Here is a 24,670-nt window from a genome sequence, read left to right on the forward strand (position 1 = left end):
GTGAATTTCCTTAAAATCTGTTTGTTGATCTCTGACTTGAATATACCCAAGAATCGATCATCCACAGCTTTCTGCGGTATGTAATTCCAAAGATTCGCAACCCTTTTTGTGAAGAAATTTCTGCTGATCTCAGTCCTAAATGGCCGATCCAGAAATTTCTCCGCATTTCAGTCCTAAATGGCTGACCCCCTACCCCAGCCAGGGAAAACAGCATCTACCTAGTTAAGTCTCAATAATTTTATATTTTTCAATGAGATCACCTCTCACTCTTAACTCTAGGCAATATAGGTCTAGTCTACTCAATATCTCCTCCTTGAACAAGCCCCTCATTCCAGGAATCGTGAACTTCTACTTTTGTAGCAGTCACTTAGTCAGTGGGTTGAGGGTCGGGGCTGCCTATTCAAGCAAATCAATCCTGCTGATGGATAAGTCAGCTGCTGCCCAACTGAGGTAAGTCATCTAAGGTAGAACATGGCTGGAAATTAATCTTTTCTGATCTACACAGTTAAGCCCTACATCATGTATATTTGTCCACTAATAACACAGTTCATAATTTTTTATTCTTCTAACCAAGGTGCTTTCAGTCAATAGAGGCACTACAGTGAATTGCTGCAATTCCCACACTTGCCACTCTTGCCATGGCATTCATCATTGGCCTATTACTCAAAATAAAGGCAGAAATGCCGAAAATACTAAACAGCTCTGGCATCATCTGTGGAGAGGAAAACGGAATTAACGTTTTGGATCGATGACCTTTCTGTTCTGCTGGGGATTTGCAAATTTTCTGTTTTTTATTTCCGATTCTCTTGTGCTATAAGTCAAAGTTGGTTTCAGATTCCATGACCCCATTACACGCATGATTCTTGCAGATGATAGAGAATTCTGATCAATCCAAACAGAGGTCCTGGAGTGGAAAGAACAATAAGAGAAGTATTGCTCTTCTCTCAGACAGGATTTCCATATCTCTCTTTTGCCTTGTTCACCTTCATTGCTTTCCATTTCTCTCCTGGTGTTTGACAAGCTGTTTGCTAAAACCCGCTTTCACAGCCATATTTAATGTCACCACCTTCAACACCTCTTTGTCCTTTTGTCTATGACATCTTTTGGCTATCTCCACCTATCACTGGCCCTCTATCCAGCTCTACTTGTCCCACCCCCCCTTAAACCAGCTTATATTTCACCTCTTTTCTATTTTTACTTAGTTCTGTTGAAGAGTCATACGGACTCGAAACGTTAACTGTGTTCCTCTCAGCAGATGCTGCCAGACCTGCTGAGTTTTTCCAGGTATTTTTATTTTTGTTGTGGAAAGAACAATGTTGACCCACTCCTTGAAGTGTGGCAATTAAATTTCTTAAGTATCCAAATGCCTTTGTAATTGAAGAGTGAGGCCTCCATTCAGGCAGGAATCTGGCACATTCGTGACATCCCCCCCTGCCCTCTCCCCCAATAAGTTTACAGTAAGTCTCCGATTGCTTAAAATAAAATTTACAAATCCCCAATTGGGACTAAATTGATGTATTACATGCTTCAAAAGATGGGATTTAGTTAAACAATGCATAAAGCAGGATACAAGTGGTAAAAGCTAGGAATAAGGCAATTCATTTATCACCTTACCTCAAGTTTGTGTTCCTGCTTATCTTTACTTAGATATCCTGCATATTCTTCAAATTTGGAAGAGAATATAACTTGTGCTGACAGTTCATATCAGCACATATCACTCATTAATAGTTTCATGCACTTTCAGTGGGTTAGTGCAGTGAATATAATTTTTTTCATTCATCGGATGTGGATGTTGCTGGCTAGGCCAGCATTTATTGCCCAACCCTAATTGCTCTACCACCTTCTTGGTCCTTTGCAGTCCATGTGGTGTAGGTACTCCCACAGTGCTGTTAAGAAGGGAGTTGCAGAATTTTTACCCAGTGACACTGAAAGAATGGCGATACAGTTCTAAGTCAGGATGGTGTGTGGCTTGAAGGAGACCTTGCAGGTGGTGGTGTTCCCATGCAACTGCTGCCCCTTTCCTTCTAGATGGTAGAGGCTGCAGGTTTGGAAGATTGGCTGTCAAAGAAGCCTTGGTATGTTGCTGCAATGCATCTTGGTATGGTACACACTGCTGCCACTATGTACCGGCGGTGGAGGGATTGAATGTTGAAGGTAGTCGATAGGGTACCAATCAGGTGAGCTGCTTTTGTCCTAGATGGCGTAAGCTTATTGAGTGTTGTTGAAGCTGCACTCATCCAGGCAAATGGAGAGCATTCCATCACACTGCTGACTTGTGCTTTGTAGATGGTGGACAGGCTTTGGGGATTCATGAGGTGAGTTACTCCGCCACAGAATCCCCAGCCTCTGACCTGGTCTTGTAGCCACAGTATTTATATGGCTAGTGCAGTTCAGTTTCTAGTCACTGGTATATCCTAGATGTTGATGGTGGGGGATTTGGTGATGGTAATGCCATTGAATGTCAAAGGGAGATGGTTAGATTCTCTCTTGTTGGAGCTGGTCATTGCTTGGTGCTTGTGGTAAGTAACATTCACGCCAAACTTCAGCCCAAGACCGAATGTTGTTCAGGTCTTGCTGCACATGAACAGAGTACTTCAGTATCTGAGGAGTCGCGAATGGTGCTGAACATTGTACAATCATCAGTGAACATCCTACTTCTGACCTTATGATGGAGGGAAGGCCATTGATGAAGCAGCTGAAGATGGTTGGCCTAGGACACTACCCTGAGGAATTACTGCAGCAATGTCCTGGGACTGAGACATCTATGTGTATATGTTAAAATGAAAAATCCTAAATTGTGCCTATTGAAGTACAAATGGAAATTAAGTTATACAGCAGAACCTTTCAATTCAGGCCATTCAGTAAGCCTTCTTTAAATAGATCACTTAGCTCAGGGTTGTTTTATATAGATTTGTTCTCCACAATTCAAAATTACAGGGTGGTAACATATTCACTTTGGTGAACATAATTTGTAGAATGAATGTCGGAAGGTTTGCAATACATATTTTTTCTTAAAATATTTTCAAAAATATTTTTTACATTTCTTCAATTTTGATTGGGATTCAAATCAAATTACATTATTTGATATATATTATTTTTGCACCAATGGAAACTGATACTATTGAATTCCTTTACCATACAACTTCAGTATAAATATTCCTACCCATGTTCCTAAAAGTTGATGGATTTTGGGAATAGAAAATAACATGTAGAATAAAAATGCAATATAAATTGCCTTCAGATTTTCTTAAAAGTATTCTGATTAATTTCATACATTTCCAAAGATAAGTTGCAAGGAAGTGATTTGTAATTATCCAAAATGTGATATTGTCTCTGGCACTGTAAATTACTATAAAATAATCTTCTACAAACCTATCAATCTTAAAAAATGAAGGAAGGACACTTTTGAAACCTAGATTAAATAAAACAAATTGTCAATGTCCCTATAGCCTTATTTTTAATATATGATAATATAAACATTTTAAAAAAATGTTTAAGTGAGTTCCCAGCCAGTGTTTCGTGTCATAGCAGCACTAAACATTGATGTGGTAATGTATTTTCAGGAGAATCCTGTATAGACACTCTTAGCAAGTGAACTACAAGGAATAATTTGTTGAAGGACAATGCATGTCACAGAACATTACCTGACATTGCAACTTTTCCCTGTCCTCGGGTGCTGTCTCCTTGCATTTCAGCATCACCTCCTCCTCATTTTTGACCCCTCTATCCTTGCAAACTATTGTTCCAATTCCGACCACCACCTCTTTCCAGTGGCCTTGAAGGTGTCGTCCAAAGTCTATGTGCACCTTTCTCAAACCTTACTACAGCAGCAAAACCGTCCTGAGCAAAGTTACAAATTACATCTCCTTTCACTGATCATGTGCCTTATCCCTCTTTGAACTTTCTGTAGTGTTATGATCTCGAGGGAGACCATGAACTTTTAAAAAGAAATTCGAACTTCCAGTTATTAACTGAGAATCACACCACGACATTTTTTTTACTATTTAAACTAAAACCTTTTCTGTATGAGAATTAAACAAAGCAAGTACTACTAGCTTAACACTGTTTCATAAACCCTTACTATTTAAACCTGAAAATTTCAACAGGACACTCCCTGTTCTATTTTTATTTCCACCCAAGAGTTCCCCTATACTTTACAGGATATTGAGGGTGCCTTCATGAGTCCAAACTAAGGTGTGCCACAGCTCTTGGGAAGATTTAAGTGAATTCCTAACTTTCCCAGTCTGGCACTTAGACTTCCAAAGTTTGCTCTCTCTGCAAGAATTCCACAGCTGGTCTCTTCCACTAGCTTTACCAGGCATATCTGAACATTTTAATTCCTCATGCACTTGAACTTTTCATTCCCAGTATGGGCTCCACTTGCAATACCTGCTTTAGTGACTCTGGATCAGGAACACCCCTGGTCCCTAATAGCCCCTGTGCTCCTTGTTCTGGCTGCTGGTAGATACACTACTGCCTCCTCCCAGTCTTTCAAGCTGACTCTCTATTTCTGTGAGAAAAACACACACAAATCCAAAACACAAGACTGCCTCCCGGCAATCTCTGTCCACTGCAATATAACCCACCTGGGATGTCCCAGATAGAGATTTTCATTACAAAAACAAAAATAAAAATACATGGAAAAACTCAGCAGGTCTGGCAGCATCTGTGGAGAGGAGCACAGTTAACGTTTTGATCTGTATGACTCTTCAACAGAACTAAGTAAAAATAGAAGAGAGATGAAATATAAGCTGGTTTAAGAGGGGGTGGGACAAGTAGAGCTGGATAGAGGGCCAGTGATAGGTGGAGATAGCCAAAAGGACAAAGAGGTGTTGAAGGTGGTGATCTAAGGAATGTGCTAATTAAGGGTAGAAAGCATGACGAGCAAGGTACAGATAGCCCTAGTGGGGGTGGGGTGAAGGAATCGCAATAGGCTAAAAGGTAGAGATAAAACAATGGTTGGAAATACATTTAAAAATAATGGAAGTAGGTGGGAAAAGAAAAATCTATATAAATTATTGGTAAAAAAGAGGGGGGGGAATCGGAAAGGGGGTGGGGATGAAGGGGAGAGTTCATGATCTAAAATTGTTGAACTCAATATTCAGTCCGGAAGGCTGTAAAGTGCCTAGTCGGAAGATGAGGTGCTGTTCCTCCAGTTTGCGTTGAGCTTCACTGGAACATTGCAGCAGGCCAAGGACGGACATGTGGGCATGAGAGCAGGGTGGAGTGTTGAAATGGCAAGCGACAGGGAGGTCTGGGTCATGCTTGCGGACAGACCGAAGGTGTTCTGCAAAGCGGTCACCCAGTCTGCGTTTGGTCTCTCCAATGTAGAGGAATCTGCATTAGGAGCAACGAATACAGTAGACTAAATTGAGGGAAGTGCAAGTGAAATTCTGCTTCACTTGAAAGGAGTGTTTGGGCCCTTGGACGGTGAGGAGAGGGGAAGTAAAGGGGCAGGTGTTGCACCTTTTGCGGTTGCATGGGAAGGTGCCGTGGGAGGGGGTTGAGGTGTAGGGGGTGATGGAGGAGTGGACCAGGGTGTACCGGAGGGAACGAGATTTTCATTAATTAGCTTCAACTTCCAAACTTACCCTTCAATCTGAAAAGCGTGTGGATGTTTTTAAGAAATTCATTTGCTTACACTTTGCTTTCAAACCCTTCTTTGATCTGGGTCCTACATGAACAATTTATACCTCTTATCACCTTTGAACAATGGATAACCCCATTTGGAGCCTTGGTAGTGTTTTCACACCTCTAACTCTGACCTTATTGAATTAACACAGGCCACCCTTTGAATTGTTATTACTTTAGGCTTTAATTACTGGCCTCTCACCCAGTTTTTTTCCCCCACTTATCCTGCATTTAAAAATTCAATTCCAAACTAAAAGTTATGTTCCTAAAACACATGAATCATGAAATTAGATATTCATAACAGCCTTTGATGGTGGTCAACCACACCACCTTCAAAATTTTGCCATGTTTTGCGTGAGGATAGTGGCCCGCCTCCGACATACCTGGAAGCCACAACTTTATTTTACGTTGTTCGGGCAACTAATTGCCTAAAGCCGTGACTTCTACCCATGTGAGGCAGGATGTCCCACCTCCAGGAGCTGCTGGCCAATCAGAGGGCTGGCAGCTCTTCCGTGCCTACAGTGCCACTGGAGTGGGGATCACTGCTGGGATTGCAGCATGCCCTGGACCAGCAACGATGAAGCAGGCCTGGAGTACAGGAAAGTGGGGTTGGGGCCAATCAGGCAGGCCCCGGTGAGGTGGGGGCGCAGTGGGGGAAGGGTCAATCGCTAGGGGACGAGTGCCTCCCCCCAAACTTCCCATGGGTCGAAGGATGCCTGATCAGGAGAGACCCCCCACTCAAGCCTACAGCTTTTACTAGACAGTCTCCCGAAAAGATGAAGTGCCTCCCATCCTCCCCTGTGCCCACCTCCCACTAAAAACAATGGTGGCAGGAGGAGGCCCTTAATTGGCCATTAGCTAAAAAGGACTAAAACCTGCACTCTTTTTCAAATATGGAAATTCAACCATGTTAAGGTTGTGCTTTTATTAATTTGTGCTTTGATTTTTTTCAAGTAGAATATTTTCTTTAGTACCAAAGCAGAAGTTTATTCTTTAAATCTCAAATACAGGTCAATGAACAAGAGCCAGTAGCTTTAACATTCTCTGCACAAGGCTGCAGTGTTAAAAGGTTATAATTGTGCTAGTATTTTTAGCAGGATATTTATCTTTTGCACTTTTTAAACAAGGGATATACACAAACTAATAGTGTTCCCAGCCAAAACAAAAGATCTGTGTAGTACTTAAATCAACATTTTGCAAGTACTTGGGGTTGCCACGTACTCATGCAATTGAGAAAGGTATTCATACATTTACATGTCTAGTCATCCATGTGCTATTCATTCAAGCATGTCATCTGTGCTTTAAAACGACAAGTCTCAAGCAGCCTTGGAGTAGAAATTTTATTGGAATCCAATCCTCAGTGATGTGGTTGGTGATAAACGATCGCCTATGCATGTTTAATATGAAAAGATCATCTTGTATCACCAATGAGGTAATTACGTGCAACATGTCTGATTTTTAAAACAAACTTTGGAACTAGGGATTATTTAGAAGTGGCCGAGATTATACAATATATCTCTAAGCATAAATTTGAGTTCTGACTGCCTCTGAATAAAATGTTGAAACAAGTTGCCTTTTGTATGATAGTTCAGGTGGATGTATGCGTATGATCACATAGCACTTTTTGAAAAAGAGCAGAATGCTCTCATGATCTTTGAGTCAATGCTTGTCCCTCAACCAAGATTACTCTCAAACAGGTTAACTAATCTTTCACCTCAGTTTCTGATATCTTGCTGTGTAAAAATTGGCTATTATATCTGCTTCCTTAACAGTTGCGACTATACTTCAAAATTATATAAATGCATGTGAGGCACTTGAAAAGTCTTGAAGATGGGTTCTGGTACTATATAAATGCAAGTTTATTTCTTTTAAAAATCTAATGATTTGGATAAACAGATTATGGTTTTAATGTTACCAATACCAAAATGTGACGTCTTGCTTTTCTTTACACTTTTTAATGAGAAATATCGAGAGTGCCAGTCTTCAGCCAATTCGATTCCCTCCACATGATATTAAGAAATGGCTGAAGACACTGGATGCTGCAAAGGTTATGGGCCCTGACAACATTCTGGCAATAGTGCTTGTGCTCCAGAACTAGCCATGCCTCCAGTCAAGCTGTTCCAGTACAGCCACAACACTGGCATCTACCCGAACACGTGAAAAATTGCCCAAGTTTGTTCCATCCAAAAAGGACAAATCCAACCTGGCCAATTATTGCCTCATCAATCTTTTTTAACCTGCACAGTTTGGGTTCTGCCAGGGCCATTCAGCTCCTGACCTCAGTAGGTCCGTCAATGACCTACCTTCCATCATAAGGTCAAAAGTGAGCACTGCGCAATATTCAGTACCATTGCTGACTCCTCGGATACTGAAGCGGTTAGTGTTTTTTATTTGTTCCTGGGATGTGGGTGTCGCCGGCTAGGCCAGCATTGCCCATTCCTAATTGCCCTTGTTCAGTGGGCATTTAAGGAGTTAACCACATTGCTGTGGGTCTGAAGTCACATGAATGTCAGACCAGGTGAGGACAGAAGATTTCCTTTCCTGATGGACACTATAAACCAGATGGGTTTTTACAACAGTCGACAATGGTTTCATGGCCATCATCAGACTTTGATTTCAGCAAAAATATGGAATTTAAATTTCACCATCTGCCGTGGTGGGATTTGAGCCCAGGTCCCCAGAGCATTACCCAGGGTCTCTGGATTACCAGACCAGTGACAATACCACTATGCCACCACCTCCCCCATATGCAGGAAAACCTGGACAACATTCAGACTTGGGCTGATAAGTGGCAAGTAACATTGTGCCACACAAGTGCCAGTCAATGACCATCTCTAACAAGAGAGAATCTAACCATTGCCCCTTGATCTTCAATGGCATTACATCGCTCAATCCTCCACTATCCACATCCTGGGGGTTACCATTGACCAGAAACTGAACTGGACCAGCCATATAAATACTGTGGCTACAAGAACAGAGCAGAGGCCGAGAGGCTGGGAATTCTACAACGAGTAACTCCCCTCTTAACCCTCCAAAGTCTATTCACCTTCTACAAGGCACTAGTCAGGAGCGTGTTGGAATGCTCTCCACTTGCCTAGATGAGTGCAGCTTCAACAACAGTCCAGAAGCTCAACACCATCCAGGACAAAGCAGTCCACTTGTTTGGCACCACAATCACCACCATCAACATTCACCCTCTCCACCACTGATGCACAGTGGCAGCAGTGTGTACCATCTACAAGATGCACTGCGGCAATTCACCAAGGCTGCTTCAACAGCCAAACCTACAACTGCTACCATCCAGAAGGGCAAGGGCAGCAGATAAATGGGAACATCACCACCTGCAAGTTCCCCTTCAAGCCACTCACCATCCTGACTTGGAAATATATTGCCATTCCTTCACTCTCACTGCGTCAAAATCCTGGAACTCCCTTCTTAACATCACTGTGGGTGTACCTACACCACATGGACAGCAGTGGTTCAAGAAGGCAGTTCACCACCGCCTGCTCAAGGGCAATAGGGGATGGGCAATAAATGCTGACCCAGCCAGTGACACCTACATCCTGTGAACAAATAATAAAATACAGAATTGTTGACAGTACTTTGGAGTGTGAGGGCAAGCAAAGGAAAATGCAAGAATGCCATTTGCCACTGTTGCTAAGTTGGTCATGAAGACACAAGTAGGAAGAATAGAATGCAACGTGAGAAAAAGAATTTGAAACAAAAATGCTATCTTTGAGTTTCCACTGAACGCTGTGCATTGTCTGGATTAACCATGCAAGTCAGGGCCATATTCGAATTGCCTGATTGCAGTGTTTTGAATTTGGGAAGGCAGGCTTGCATGCAGATGTGTACTGGGTACAGCTCGCAGCCTGTCACTGGCTAACTGCAGGTGATACAATGATTCTTTACAACAATTAAAATATCAGTGATGGTGCAACAGTCCATTAAAGCTACTTTTAAAGCCGGTGGGACTGAAATTCTGAGATTTGTTTTTTTGGTGTGGTGGGGGGCGTTTGTGGGATTGTGTAATGGACTGGAATTAAAGGCATAAATTGTATTCGCCAGAATACGCTTGTTCAGAAATGCATGCTAATTCTGTCAGAAGTGGATACAGGAAGATGATGTGCCCATCTGCAAAATCATGCATGTCGGTAAATGACAGGATAACGACTGCAGTGCTACTGTCCCAGAATTCCACTATTTATACCAGAACTGCACCTGACTTTAGTTATGCTCAGAGAAAAGAGAGTAAGTTACCAACAGCATTACTTGTCAAAGCAGAAAGTGATTGATTTGACAAGTTCAATAGCCACAAGCTTTGTCTAAAACATCAGCTTTGACTGAGGGGATTAGAAAATAATCTCTTCTCAGCTGCACTGCCCAGAGAGAATTTTTCACGCAGTATGAAGTTGCACCAAAGAAGGCAACAACAAACAAGTTATCTTTTAACCAGCATCTAAGAGCAAGCTAGTTCCCCGGTGATGTATCGGGAGAAGTCTGCTTCAAGAGGCCATTGTTCAGAAAGAAATTATGAAAGAAAATCCATCTCCTATTGCAAACTGATCTCCAAACATCCTCTTGACCGCAAATAACAAAGAACAGATGTATTTCAGAACCGTGCACTTCACACCACAAGGTGCTTTTACTGCGTACAACTATCTATTGAAAAGTTACTACTTTATACACTGTGTTTACACCAGTGCCTGTCTATGCTGCTCTTAAACTAATCCTGATGCCAGGCTGAAGTGATACCAGAGAGCCAGAGATGCTGGTGACATTTGGCTGTGCTGTGATTATAGTGAGCTTCTTGTGACTGCGCTGGGCTGCATCTCGGGCATCTCATGGTGTCCAACTTCCAGGAAGGCCCTTCAGAAGGCTGTGCCTCCATAGTTAGTATGTATAGAGCCTGGTCCTGTATTCTGATATTTTCAGAAATCAGGCATTTGAAGAGGCTGGTTAGAAAGATCACAAGATTTGTCATCAGGTGAAAGGACAAAATCATAAAGGAATATTCTCGGCACATCACTTTGGGTCCTGGAATCCGAGTGCCCACATCAGTGGGAAAACGTGTGTATTGATCTTGGATAGATCTTCCAGAACCTGAGAGACAGTACCCCGAATCTTACGGACATCACTTCCATCAATACTAACAAATGGTCCCCCACTTTTCCCCCTGCCCACAACCAAACCTCCTCTCTGCCTGCCGCCACCCCTCCCCAATCCCTAAGGCTTGAAGATTGGTGATCAATACATCCACTCTGGTGCATGTACTGGTCTGGAAAGATTTGAGAATGTGCCACCTGTGGCTGATTTGGTAGCACGCTCTCCTCCAGCTTAGAAGGCCGCGGGTTCAAGTCTCAATCCAAGACCTGAGCACAAAATCAAGGCTGTCGCTCCAATGCTGCACTCCTGGACTGTTGAAAGTGCTGTTATTCAGGTGAGTCGTTAAAACAAGACCCTGTCTGTCCTGTCAGGTGGGCACAAGATGATCCCATGGCACCATTTTGCTCCCCTCTGAGTTCATTGCCCTCTTATCCTTCCTAAATTTCTCCCTCTATGTAAGCTCCCCAGCCCATTCTCATGGCCACCCCACTGACCTTGCCATTTCTCGTGGCCTTGCTAATAGGGAACAATTTTAATTATTTTGGTTAGCACAAAGTGATGCCTTGGGGAGGTGATTGGTTCGCAATCAAAAATCTCTCACCTTGGATTTACCCAGTGTTGATAGCTCTTTTGTGTCATTTAGTGTGTTTTCTGTACAAACACCTCTTGCTGAATGCACAAGACAGCAGTATATGTTCACAACATGTCGTTGTACACTGTTAAAGAATGCTTGAATTTCAGTTTAGGATTTGATACTGTTTTAATATTTTTTCTTCCTGAACTGAAACCTGAATTCCCAAGCTGCAGTTGCAGATCAAAATTTACGCTGAACCTTGTAGGTGACAACAGTGACGCAAGACCCTAAAATATTAGAAAATGCTGGAACTGTGCAGCGGATTGTTAAACACCGAAAAGAGCAAACCTTTCAGTTTGGTTAACAACCCTTAGTGAAAATGAGCTTTGTTGGAAGGTTACTGTTGTAATTTTGACCCTGGATATTTCCTTTGGGCACTGATTGCCCTGTTAAGCTTTTCCAGCATTCTTGGATTTTCATCTCACTACTGGATGGATGAATCTCCGTAAACTTACAATTAGTCTTGTGCTCATCCTTACTATGCAAGGGACTTCCTATTAAGATATATACTGAAATGAAGTTTGAATATTTACAAGTGGTGATTTTTAATGAATTGGTAGGATCCATTGCTGATCTGTTGCCTTCAATTTATAATGCCTTTCCTCGTTGACTATTGTGTATTATTCTATTTATCAGATTAGTATGATTGAAATGAAACTTAGGTGTGTGCTTCCCGTGGTATTTCTGGTATGGTAATTGCACCTCTTCTAAAACAAAGCTGTTATTTTAATGTACAGCTTCCAGTGTCATCTTTTCCGATCGTGTCTAATGCAACTAAAAGGCATTATTTTAAAATTTCTGAATAATGTCAAGTTAATATGATGGTTTTACCGTATTATCATTGGAATCTGAAATGAGTGAAATTACAAATGAAATAATGTTACACACAAACTGGCTTTGGTTAGTCATTAGCTGCAAGTGTATTATTATAGGATGAGTAGAAGAAATTGTAACTGAAGCGCATATGGAGAAGAACTAATGACTTGGGAAACTTTCCATTTAGTTTAAGAACATCTTAATCATCAACAGCAACTATTTAAATTTATTTAACGCCTTTAACAAAACTTCCTGTGTTTTAAAGATGGTGATTGCGAATGAATGCTGAGCCGGGTAGTGTTGTTTAGAAAGGAATAGACTATTTGACAGAAGAGATGGGTTTTGAGAAGAATTTTGAATGGTGGAAATGAAGGTGGAGAGGAAAGAAGGTCTGGAGTGTGTCAGTGGCCAGGACCAATACACCAGAAGACTGCCAACATGGTGGGATAAAGGGAAGGGTTAATGAATGCCATGCTACTATCTGAGGAGTGGAGTGCTTGGGACAGGTAATGGAGTTGGAGGAGCTTTCAGGGATAGATTGGAGCAATTTGTAGAAAAGAGGATTTTAAATATTATACTGAGAGACGGGGAGCGTGGAAGGTTGGGGCCAATGGCCAATGCAGTCATTGCACTAGATTAGTAATCCAGAGTTTCAAAATCTCACCATGCAGAATTGATATTAATTCAACAAATTAGGTGATATATGGACAAGGAATAGAAACAGATTACAAAGGATGTACAGCACAGAAATAAGCCATTCAGCCTAACCAGCTCATGATAATTTATTAAAAACTCAACTAGCTCACCAGGCTCCTCTACGGAAGAAAGCCAGTCACCCATATTTTGGTAGCTGAAGCCTATATTGCAACTAAAGCAGGGGACCATCTCTGTTGTGATTGAATGAAAGCTGCTAGTCATGATCATAAGTTTACCAAGGATGTTACCCATTAATGCAATATCATTCATTGTGGATATGGAGGTTTGTTCACTATATAGATCATTACTGAATATGACCCTCAACCTAACGATTGTGAAAATGGAACCAGAATTGGAGCAAAATTGTTTTCTGTAACGCTTTAAAGCTTCAATTTCTGCTTGAATTTTATGAAGAACAAAAATTCACTAGCCCATATCTGTTTGCAATTACCTAATTAATTCTGGTATTAACATGGAAACATCAATACATACACTTCTACTATGACATTATAAAAGATGATGTAACAGTTTAAGAAACTAGGTTACTGCGTATGATATAATCAATGATCTATCCAAAACATTGGAGAGAATAGGCTTATCCTTCTCAGATTGTTCAGGTAATATCAGCCTTGAAATTTAAAGCCGTTTCATTAGTCATACAGCTGTGAGTTAAACAAACCTGCTATTCTACTCATGATTCCTTTTGAGTGGAATGCAGAAGAGAGGCAGGCTGATGACTTGAAGTGGTGACTGAGGGAACTATTGTTGGATTTTATAGTTTAGTTTATGACTCCATAGAACTGTCACCATACAAATTAGTGGGGAGAATTGAAATGAACATTCTTTCCAGGATATTAAAAGTTGGCTGAATAATTGCAATAGCTGCAGTTGATTAAGCAAATAAAAACCATTGCTTTCATTAATATTGAAAGGATGCAGATTGTATTTTAAATGTTTTAAAGTGTTGCCCAGTTCCATCTGCAGTACATTTGGCAGGCTGTTATGTGTCATAGCTCTCTTGATGAAGTTGTTGCTTAGTTTAAATATTTTTGGTGAGCCAGTTTCACAGTTAAGTTTTTGTCATATTGTACATACCCCCACCGTTTGAATAATCATTTTCCTGTTGTTGTGGGTAAGCATGTTTGGTCTTGATGAGGGGTAACTTCTATTTCAGTGTTTGTTTTTAATTACGTCATCAACTCTTGGTGTTTAAGAATTTTGTTGAGGTGATAACTTATGAGTTGGTTTTTACTGCCCAATTCATGCAACATTATGAAGTACCTCGTTGGTTGAAGAGCAGTACATCTGTTTCCTCTGATTCATATATCTAGAATGGATCAAAAATATCATCATTTGACTGTTACTGACACGTGTTGCAAAGTTTCTAGCATGGAGAGAAACAAACCACGCGGGGACAGAGTCAACCCCACATCCCCCCCCCCCCCCCCCCCCCCCACCCCACGCCTCACCCCTCACCACCACCACCACCCAGTCACACCTAAATCTAAGGCTACCTTACTTCACTATTCCCAGCCAGTCTCATTTGTGTGAAGCAGAGACTGGTAAAATGGTTCCATTGTATCTTATGCATGTGGTTGTAATGGGCGACTCTAATTACCCATATATAGACTGGAATCGTGGTAGTCTAAGGGGCAGTGAGGGACAGGCGTTCCTAGGTTGTGTTCAGGAGAATTTCCTATAGCACGTGTCCAGTCCAACAAGAAAGGAGGCACAGCTAGACCTGGTTCTTGAGAATGAGATGGGCCAAGTAGATCAAGTGACAGTGGTGGAACATTTCGGGGACAGTGATCATTGTATCAAGGTTTAGGATGACGGTGGAAAATGACATTGGTCAATCCAGAGTAAGAATAATCAACTGGCAGAGAGCGGACTTCAATGGGACAAGAACGGAGCTAGGCCGGATAGACTAGAACCAAAGGTTGGCGGGAAAAACAGTAGCTGAACAATGGGCTACCTTCAAAGGGGAGATGGTTTGGGCATGGTCAAGGTATGTTCCCTCAAAAGGGAAGGGTAGGACAAACAAATCCAGAGCTCCCTGGATGACAAAGGAGATAGAAATTAAGTTAAAGAAAAAGTGTGCTTACGACAGGTGTCAGGTAGCAAATACAATTGAGAACCAAGCTGAATTCCGAAGGGATGTGAAAAAGCAAATATGAGAAGCAAAGTAGGATTATGAAAAAAGACTGGCAGCTAACACAAAAGGAATCCCAAAGTATTCTATTAGCACATCAATAGTAAAAAGGTGGTGAAAGGAGGAGTAGGGCCGATTAGGGACCAAAAAGGGGATTTAGACATTGAGTCAAGAGGCATAGCTGATGTGTTAAATGAATACTTTGCATCTGTCTTTACCTATGAGGCAGATGCTGCCCAGGCCCTGGTGACAGAGGAGGAAACTCAGTCACTAGAAGGGCTTAAAATTGATAAGGAGGTGATATTGGATAAGCTGTTGGTACTTAAAGTTGATAAGGCACCGGAACCACATGAGATGCATCCAAGAATATTGTAGGAAGTGAGAGAGGAAATTGCAGAAGCACTGGCAATAATCTTTCAATGCTCCCTGGATTTGGGGGAGGTGCCAGAGGACTGGAGAATTGCAAACATTATGCCGTTGTTCAAAAAAGGTTGTAAAGATCTGCCCTGCCATTACAGGCCAGTCAGTTTAACTTCGGTTGTGGGGAATCTTCTAGAAACAATTATTCAGGATAGAATTAACAGTCACATGGAAAAATATGGATCAATTTGGAAGAGTCAGCATGGATTTGTTAAAAGAAAATCATGTCTAACTAACTTGCTGGAGTTTTTTGAAGAGGTAACAGAGATGGTTGATGAGGGCAAGGCCATTGATGTGGTGTATATGGACTTCCAAAAGGCGTTCGATACAGTGCCACACAACAGACTTGAGGAAAGTTATAGGTCATGGAATAAAAGGGACAATAGCAATGTGGATACAAAGTTGGCAGAAGGATAGGAAACAGTAATGGTTAATGGTATTTTTCAGGCTGAAGGAAGGTTTGTAGTGGAGTTCCCCTGGGGTTGGTATTGGGATCCTTGCTATATATATATATATATTCCTGAGATATAGATACATAGAGGTACATATAGATCTTGGTGTGCAGGGGACAATTTCAAAGTTTGCGGATGACATAAAACTTTGGAGAATTGTAAACTGTGAGGAGGACAGTGTAGAACTTCAAAAGGATGCTGGCAGATAGGTGGCAGATGAAGTTCAATGCAGAGAAGTGTGAGGCGGTACACTTTGGTACAAAGAACATGGAGAGACAGTATAAAATAAAGGATGCTATTTTAAAGGGTGTGCAGGAACAGAGACACCTGGGTGTATATGTACATAAGTCATTAACGTTGCCTGGACAGGTGTAGAAAGTTGTTTCTAAAGCAAATTGTATTCTAGGCTTCATTAATAGGGGCATAGAGTACAAGAGCAGGGAGGTTATGATGGACTTATATAAGATACTGGTTAGACCTCAGCTGGAGTATTGTGTACGGCTCTGGGTGCCACACTTGTACCAAAGTGCATCAGTTCACATCTCTCCACGTGAGCCCAATACCGACCCCTGGGGAACTCCACTACAAACCACCTTCCAGCCTGCAAAATACCCATTAACCATTACTCTCTGTTTCCTATCCCTCAGCCAGTTTTGTATCCACGTTGCTGCTGTCCCTTTTATTCCATGACTTTCCTCACAAGGAAGAATGTGAACACATTGGAGAGAGGGCAGGAGAAGTTTACGAGAATGGTTCCAGGGACGAGACCCTTCAGTTATGAGGAAAGATTGGAGAAGTTGGAACTGTTTTCCTTGGAGAGGAGAAGGCTAAGAGGAGACTTGATAAAAGTTTTCAAAATCATGAGGGGTCTGGACAGAGTAGATAGGGAAGAAACTATTCCCGCTCGTAAATGGATCGAGAACCAGAGGGCACAGTTTTAAAATGTTTTGCAAAAAGAGCAAATGTGAGGTGAGAAACAACATTTTCACACAAGTAGCTAAGGTTTGGAATGCACTGCCTGGAAGTGTGGTGGAGGTAGGTTCAATTGAGACATTCAAGAGGGCATCGGATGATTATTTAAACAGAAACAATGTGCAGGGTTACGGGGAAAAGGCAGGGGATTGGAATTAAGTTAAAATGCTTAGATAGCCGGTGCAGGCATGATGGGCTGAATGGCCTCCTTCTACACCGTAATAAATTTGTGAATTCTGGCGAGCTGAGGATTAATTTCACTTGTAACAATCTGATGGAAATGTGCTGCAAGTGAATTACTATTTACATTTAATAGCTGTGGGATAGTGAGATTGATTCTGAAATCTCAGGCTGTGTTTTCTTGACCAGAACATGTACTATTGTGGCATCATGTTTTCAGTATAAGTCCCACAAGGTCACACAATGGAATGTTATCCCATTCAAATGGATCAGAGACATTTGGCTTGACATTTAATACTATTGAACCAATTTGAATATGAAGCTTGTTGTAAATCTAATTGGGAACATTCTACCCATCTTTATAAATGGAATGTTTGTCAAAATGAGAAATTACAGTATATTTTCCTGACTCTCATTTTCATAATGGCCTTTCACATGAGAAATAAAGCAGAAACTTTCATTTATGAGATGTCTTTGTACATGATTTACACTGAAGAATGATTCCCAGCACCATAAATATTGTAAAATAACTCAATTGTAAAATGTGTGTGTGTGGGGGGGGCGGTGGGGGGGTTGGTGGTGGTTGTAGGTTAATGTGTTGATTGTACCTAGTTACTGATACAGACACAGAAGTGGAATGGAGAAAGCTAATAGAGCATGATGATGGGGCCCTTGACATGGACTTTGAGACAACAAAGATACACCAGTTTTTTTGCTTAATTTTTGTTTCTCTCACTCCATTTCCTAAAGAAGATTTTCTTCATAATAAGATATTACATAGCCCGAATAGTCCGCATGTATACTCGACTCAAACCTCCTCCCACCCTCCATCTGACTCTGGACATAACCCTCTATCCCCTTCCTTCTCATGCTCCCTTAAATGTATCTATACTACTGCCTGCAGGTAGCAACTTCTAAATTCCCACAATGCTCTGTGTAAACAAGTTGCTTTGCATTAGATTTGATTTTAGTGTGACTATCTTGCATTGTGGGGCACTGGGTTTGCACTTCTCTGGAGGTGGAAATGCATCTGGTTGGATCTTTGCTCCCAAGGTGGGAGCACAGACACAGAAAATTTCCCGATGCTGGGTGAATTAATATGGAAGGTGTAAGGGCAAATGATGGTGGGTGAGGGAGCATGTATTGACACGAGTTGTCACCAAGCTCGCATAGGGGCTATAAAGAGTATTGGGAATGTGAGGGTCATGGGGGGGGGTAGAGGAGCGTAGGGTGGCATGGGAGGTCATGAGGAGCCATGGGGATGCGAGTGAAGGGAATGAGGTGACATGAGTTGGCATGGATGGGCTATGGGGGGTGAGAGGGTGTCAGGGCTAGAGGGCTGCTTTTTGTTTTACTGCTTTTTTTGTAACTGGGACAAAGCCCCAAAGCGCTGGGATGGGCCCTCTAAATACCCACCTCGACACCTGGCAGCTCCTGTGGCTGCCTCCAAACTCTTGCTGGGGGCGCTGGCCATGGTCCAGCTCCAGTTAGCAACCCTCCACCGCCGGGATGAAAATCGGACTGTTCAGGACACTTTCTCCCGAGTCAGGTTTGCGAAGTCGGGAAATTTCCATACCCTTTATGCCAGCCTATGCCCCTCTACCACCCCCAGGGCTGCACGTACCCTCCATGGCACCATAGGCCCTTCTACCCACTCACGATGCCCACTCATCTCCATGGGCTTTTATAGCCCCATATCAGCTTAGTGTCAACTCATGCCAACCCCTGTCCCTCACCGACCACCCTTTGCCCTAGACCCTCCATGCCAACTCACCCAGTATTCACCATGGGCAGACCTCAGGAGCCTTGGTGAGTTTAAATAACAAAGTTCCATGTATCCATAACGGACTTCACTACATCTTTTAAAAAATCGCTCTCATGGGATAAAAGTACATTTAATACATTTAAGTCCCATGTAAAATCAAACATTTCCTTCAGGTACTTAATCTCTTAAAACAATCTATGTAATCATAGCCCACATCAAAGACAGCTAATCTCTTTAGGACCATTTGTATTGTCAATGAAACTGTGAATTTACAGGGCCTCCACTGTGATGATATGTTGTAGAAGCAGTCAAGCAGCACTGATCCTATAATAACCTTCAGGGTTATGCCAACAGCCATCTACTGAAATTGCAAGCACTGATTTAAAAAAAAATTTCAACTGCAAGGTGTATTTTTTTTCTCAAAACGTAAAGAGCAGGAGATTTAAATGACTTGACAGCTTGACAGCTCCATGCACCTTATCCACTTTTTACACAAATTTATGTCTACCCCTAACAACTCCAAAGGGACGCTGACCTCTCCTGGTAGGTTTAGACCTTTTCCTCAAATGTCTAAAGTGCACAAGTTGTGTTTCAGAAACCTGGTTTACCAAAATTGCACCTAATTGAAGGTAGCTGCACTTTGTGTGGAGCTGCCTTCATGAACCATGAATGTGTGAAAAATGTCCCGCCCCCATTCCTTTCCCCAGCAAAAATAGTAGGTACCAGTTTGGGAGCAGGACTTCTGGATTCAGGGCTCTGGTGCCATTTTGGCCCTTCCAACTTTATGAAAATTTGAGCCATTCTCATTAAAACTTTCCATAATTTTAATTACATCCTTTAGGTTGCCCTCAACCTTCTCTTTTCATCCTTACCTGGGGTATAACCTCACAATTGTGGTATCATCCTTGTAAATCATTATTTCACTTTCTCCAGAGTCTTGAGATCCTTTTTATAATATGGTGACCAAATTGTGCACAATACCCCAGGAATGGTCTAAGCAAGGCTCGATGCAAATTTAGAATAACTACTTTTCAATTCTATCCCTCTAGAAATAAAGGTGTTTGGTTTGCTTTTGTATGGCCCTTTAATCAGTGTTAATATTTTTATTGGTTTGTGTATTTATTCTCCTAGATCCCTTTTATTCCTCTACCTCATTTAGATTCTTAGGATGGAATTTTCCACTCTGGGACTAAGTCCCAAGGTGGGGGCGGGAACTGGGAGTGTTTCCCGCTGTGGAGGCCAGTGGCAATTTGTGCTGTATCACATGATGCCAGCCTCGCTAATTATGCAATTAGGGGTTTCCCAATGTTTTTCACAGCAGGGCGGGCTGGATGGTGTGCGCCTTGCCGTCGTATCCAGGTGCCATATTTAAAATACGCCCGGACATCAACTTACCCACCGTTGAAGAAGGAGATGGTCCACTGATCACAGGAAGCTCTGGCCCCCAGGTTCTGTGATACTTCCCGTGAAGTGCTGCTCAATGCAATGGAGGCTAGGAGGGGCATCCTCTGCCCCGAGGATGGAGGAAGGGGCTGTGTCATCTGACCAACCCAGCATGAGAGGGAAGCCTCCAGGGAGGTCAATGCCCAGGGCTTCCACCAGAGGACTGCCCTGCAATGCCGCAAACGGATGAATGACCTCATCTGCTCTGTCAGGATAAGTGAACCCTCAACTGCTCACAGTTACCCCACCGAATGGTACAGGGACCTGGGTCACAGTGGCAAGGGCACCATCCATAGGGCCCATGCATAAAAGAGCTACTCAATGTGATACGGTGATGCCTCATAGACCCACTGCAGTCCACCTATTCTGCAAATGGAGAGGCCACTGTGCGTCCTCCTCCTGACCCTTCCCCACACACTTCAGATACTGTCTGGGAGGGGGAGGAGGAAGGGGGTTAAACAGGACACCAGCAATCACTGCCAATGACATGTCTCTTATTGGGCCTTATTGTTCTATCTGCATGAGCTTACTGCTGTGGAGGGTACTGCCCAGAATCTTTCTGGACAACCCACAGTGCATCAGTCACATGGCACACAATCCAGTGGGTTATTTATAAGATTGGAAGCATGAGAAAGATGCATGGAACCCAATTGCTTTCAACCCCATCTTCTGTCTTCGCGCAGGAAAAGTTGAGGCACAAACAGGGGGGAGAGAGAGAGAGAGAGAAGATGGGAGGGCGTCGGCCTGACCATGGAGTGGGCAGCCCTGCTGGTTGGGGAGGGACCAGACCGAGTCTGCGGAGATGGATAGCTTGGCGGGCGGCCTCCATCCACTAAGATCCGTGCATGTCACATAGAAACCTAAGGGTCTCGTGTTCCTCCATGTTGGAGGCAGCTCATGCAGTCACATGTGCTCTTCTCCCTCACAGGTGGCACCAGGAAGGTGGCAAGGGAAGAAGAGAAGACCCTGTCCAACAGTTCATCCAGCCCACAGAGGACTGAGGACATTGGGGAGGAGGAAGAAAGTGCACCTGTAGAGGTGTCACAGCAGTCACCTGCACCCTCCACCAGTGAAGAGAGACACACCTCAGTGGGTACTAGATGTAGATCAGCCAGGGAGTCTCATTCTGGTGGTCACCACCTGGACACAAGTCCACAGCAGGAGAAGGCAAGGTCAGCCAAGTTCACCAGCACTTGGACTACTGCTGAAGAAGAGGCATCTGCAACGTCCAAGTCAGATGATGAGTCTCTGGGTTGGGCCCTGCACAAGATGCTGGGGAAGCTGTAAGAGGCGGGGGAACATCGAGCAGAGGTGTCGGAGAGCCTCAGAGTGGCACATGAGGTGGAGTAGTCCATCCGCCTGCTGGCTGATGAAGTGGTGCCGACGTTCACGCATCGAGGCCTCCATGGCGAGGGTGGCAGATGCCATGGAGAACCTGGTCCAGCAGAACGCCCAGTTTCTGCTGGGGATATGCACAGACCTGCACTCCATCGCTGTAGCCATGGGTGAGCTTTTGCTGTGGCAATGCAAGAGGGGAATGGGGTACCTTTTCCTCTCTCCAGGTACCCCTTCCCCTCGGAGTTAGGCAGGGGCCCTTGGGCACCCAAAGGGAGGAGGAGTGGCTGTTGGACACCCCTGGGACCTCCAATTCAGGGCTCTGGCCCTTCAGAGTCCCCCTTGCCAGTGACCCCTTCAGTTTGTCCTCAGTGACAGCAGAGGGAGCAGCTGCCCCACAGCAGGACAGTCAAAGCAAGCTGGGGCCCTCCAGGCCTCAGGTTTCTAGAGGACGGCCGCCAAGGTTATCCAAGGCAACAGGGCAAACTGGTCGTAGGCTGGGGATCTATGTCCCCTGGAATCATGCTTGTGCAGGGAGGCAAAGATATTTTCCAGGGCCCTTGTGAGCTATGTGCAAGAAGTCTCCTGCGCACGCTGAGCCTTCGCCCATCACGTGCTCATCTGTTCCAATGCCTTAACATTGTATGTACTATATGCTGGGTTTCCCCTTCAGTTGCCCTGTTGAGCTGACCTGCATCTCCACCCACCCCTGATGACCCAGCTTCCATGCAGCATCTTGAGACCTCCACTACGAGACTCTGCATTGGCGCGAGCAGCCATGGTTGTTATGACCTTCCAAGTGAAGTCAAATACCTTTTCCCTTCCCCCGTGACTCACACCTTCCCCTCCCCCCATAACCATTGACCCAGGTATAACATTTGACTTCCCCGCAGTTACACTTGAACCCGGCCCCATCACCTCCGTCCCGTGCATGTGATTGCCCAAGTCCCGTGTGTTCCCGAGGAGCCCACCCCCTTGACAATAGACCTGCCCCCTCTCATCCTGCCTACCCCCCAGAATCCACATATCCTTCTGTATCCCCTCCAATGACCCTCAGCGCCCTTTCACCTGCCATCGCCAAGCCTTTGCTCTCCCACCCTGCTGGCTCCCACTGTCCCCTTTAACCCTCACCATCCCTTCCTATCACCAATTCCCTCAGTGTGCCTGCTAAGACCCCTTTCCACCCACCCCATGCCGGTTCACACCTGCATAAACCACACCCCCTGCCACCATCCTCCAGCATGGCCCTTCCTACCCTCCCGTTGCAGACCATCTTGCTCATTGCATGACTCCCGCAGCATCTCTCTTTCTCCTATCACCCCCAACCTCTCCCACCCCCCAATAGGCCTCCACACCCACCCCACCTCTTCATTCCTCTGCTCCCCATCTAATCCCACACACACCCGTCCCCCCTCCGCAGCACAGACCATCACTGCCCAACAGTACCTCTTTGCAGCTGTCCACTTGCAGCTTAAAGCTCTATGTGGTAGATGCTCCACCCACCCACTGCTGCATGTGGTGTTCCAGGGTCACTGGAAGTCTCCATCCCGATCTCCGTAGGCTACCTCGGGCTTCCTTTAGCTAAGTCCCGACATGTGCAGGCCACGTTGGTCCAGATGTGTCCTGGACTGGCATGAAATCCCGATGGTGGTATGAATGATTGGGCAGTGGGGGAAATTCCAGTCTGGCCTTCATCTGCATCCCATTAATAGGATGCAAAAGGGTTTCATGCCAGCCTCTGGTGGGATTGGTGACCTGCCATGATGTGCAGGAGCGCACATTCCCATCGTCGATTTTTTGGCTCCCGCCACATTGCCTGCCGTTAAAGCTGCCGTGTGGGGGAGACGCTGGATAATTCCACCCATGATTTCCAAGTCGTAGGTGGTCATGTTTTTTTTTCTTGCCAAAATGAAATACGGTTTTGTCGTCCCAGTCACTGCTCTGGTATGCTGTCCATGCCTCCTCTTCATGTGCGAGCTTTGATGCTGAATGTCTAATCTTTTTGTTGTGCAGAAGGCATTAAGAATGAGAGCTCTGAATAGTTTACTCTTTCCTAACCAGATGGGTGAGGCCAGTTGTGGCATTTGTACCAGCACCAAAGAGTTATTCCAGCAGATATAATGTGAAGCTAGAATGGGATCTTCCTTGTCTATGTGGTTCAGCTGCTCACTGGTTAAACTTGCTGAGACAGCAAGAAGAGGTTCTGGTTACAGGTTTACTATAAAGTAGAGCCTGAACACTGCAGGCAACATTAAAAAAACACTCTGGGTAAATTTGTATATTTTTGATCTAATTGGTCTTTCCCCTATAAAGCTATCTTATGTTTGAAATAATTGGCTAATGGAATAATGTTCTAATTAAACGTATTCATTTGTTATGGTTCCCAAAATGTCATTCTCTACTCTTGGTTTTGTTGGAACTGTCTGGGATTAAAGTTCCTCAATAGCGCTGTTTTAATTATTTTTAAGTTACAGGTTTCTCGCTGTGAGAATGGAGGTCTTATTTTGTTTACGACAAAACAACTTTTATATAGTGCCTTTAACATAAAGGGTCTAGAGGCATTGTGCCAGGTAAAACAAAATTTGATATCAAGCCACATAAGCAGATATAAGGTCAGATACAAAAGCTTGGTCAAAGAGTTAGGTTTCAAGGAGCCTCTTAAAGGGGGAAAGCAAGGCAGAGAGGTTTAAGGAGTGAACTCAAGAGCTTAGGGCCCAGGCAGCTGAAGGCATGGTCACCAGTGGTGGGGTGATTAACATCTGGGATCACAGGCCAGAATTAGATGAGCCCAGATATCTGAGGTTCTGGGGCTGGAGGTGATTACAGAGATGAGGAGGGGTGAGACCATGGAGAGGTTTGAAAACAAGGATAAGAATTGACTGGAAGTCAGTGTAGGTCAGTGAGCATGGGTGCTAGAGGAACAGGACTAATTACAAGCTAATTACAAGCTAAGACATGGGCAGCAATGTTTTGGATGACTTCAAGTTTACAGAGAATGAGAGATCAGCCAGCAGTGGGTTGGATTACTCAGGTCTAGAGAGTGACAAAGGCATGAATGAGGGTTTTAG

General features: G+C 43.7%; 1 protein-coding gene across 1 annotated transcript in view; it reads left to right on the plus strand.

Moving 5' to 3' along the window:
* Positions 1-24,670, plus strand: part of me1 (malic enzyme 1, NADP(+)-dependent, cytosolic) — a 493,779-nt gene that overhangs the window by 352,277 nt on the left and 116,832 nt on the right. The window lies entirely within an intron of this gene.

The sequence above is a fragment of the Cetorhinus maximus genome, chromosome 5 (genome assembly GCF_964194155.1).
Source record: "Cetorhinus maximus chromosome 5, sCetMax3.hap1.1, whole genome shotgun sequence".
NCBI classification, from domain to species: Eukaryota; Metazoa; Chordata; class Chondrichthyes; order Lamniformes; family Cetorhinidae; genus Cetorhinus; species Cetorhinus maximus.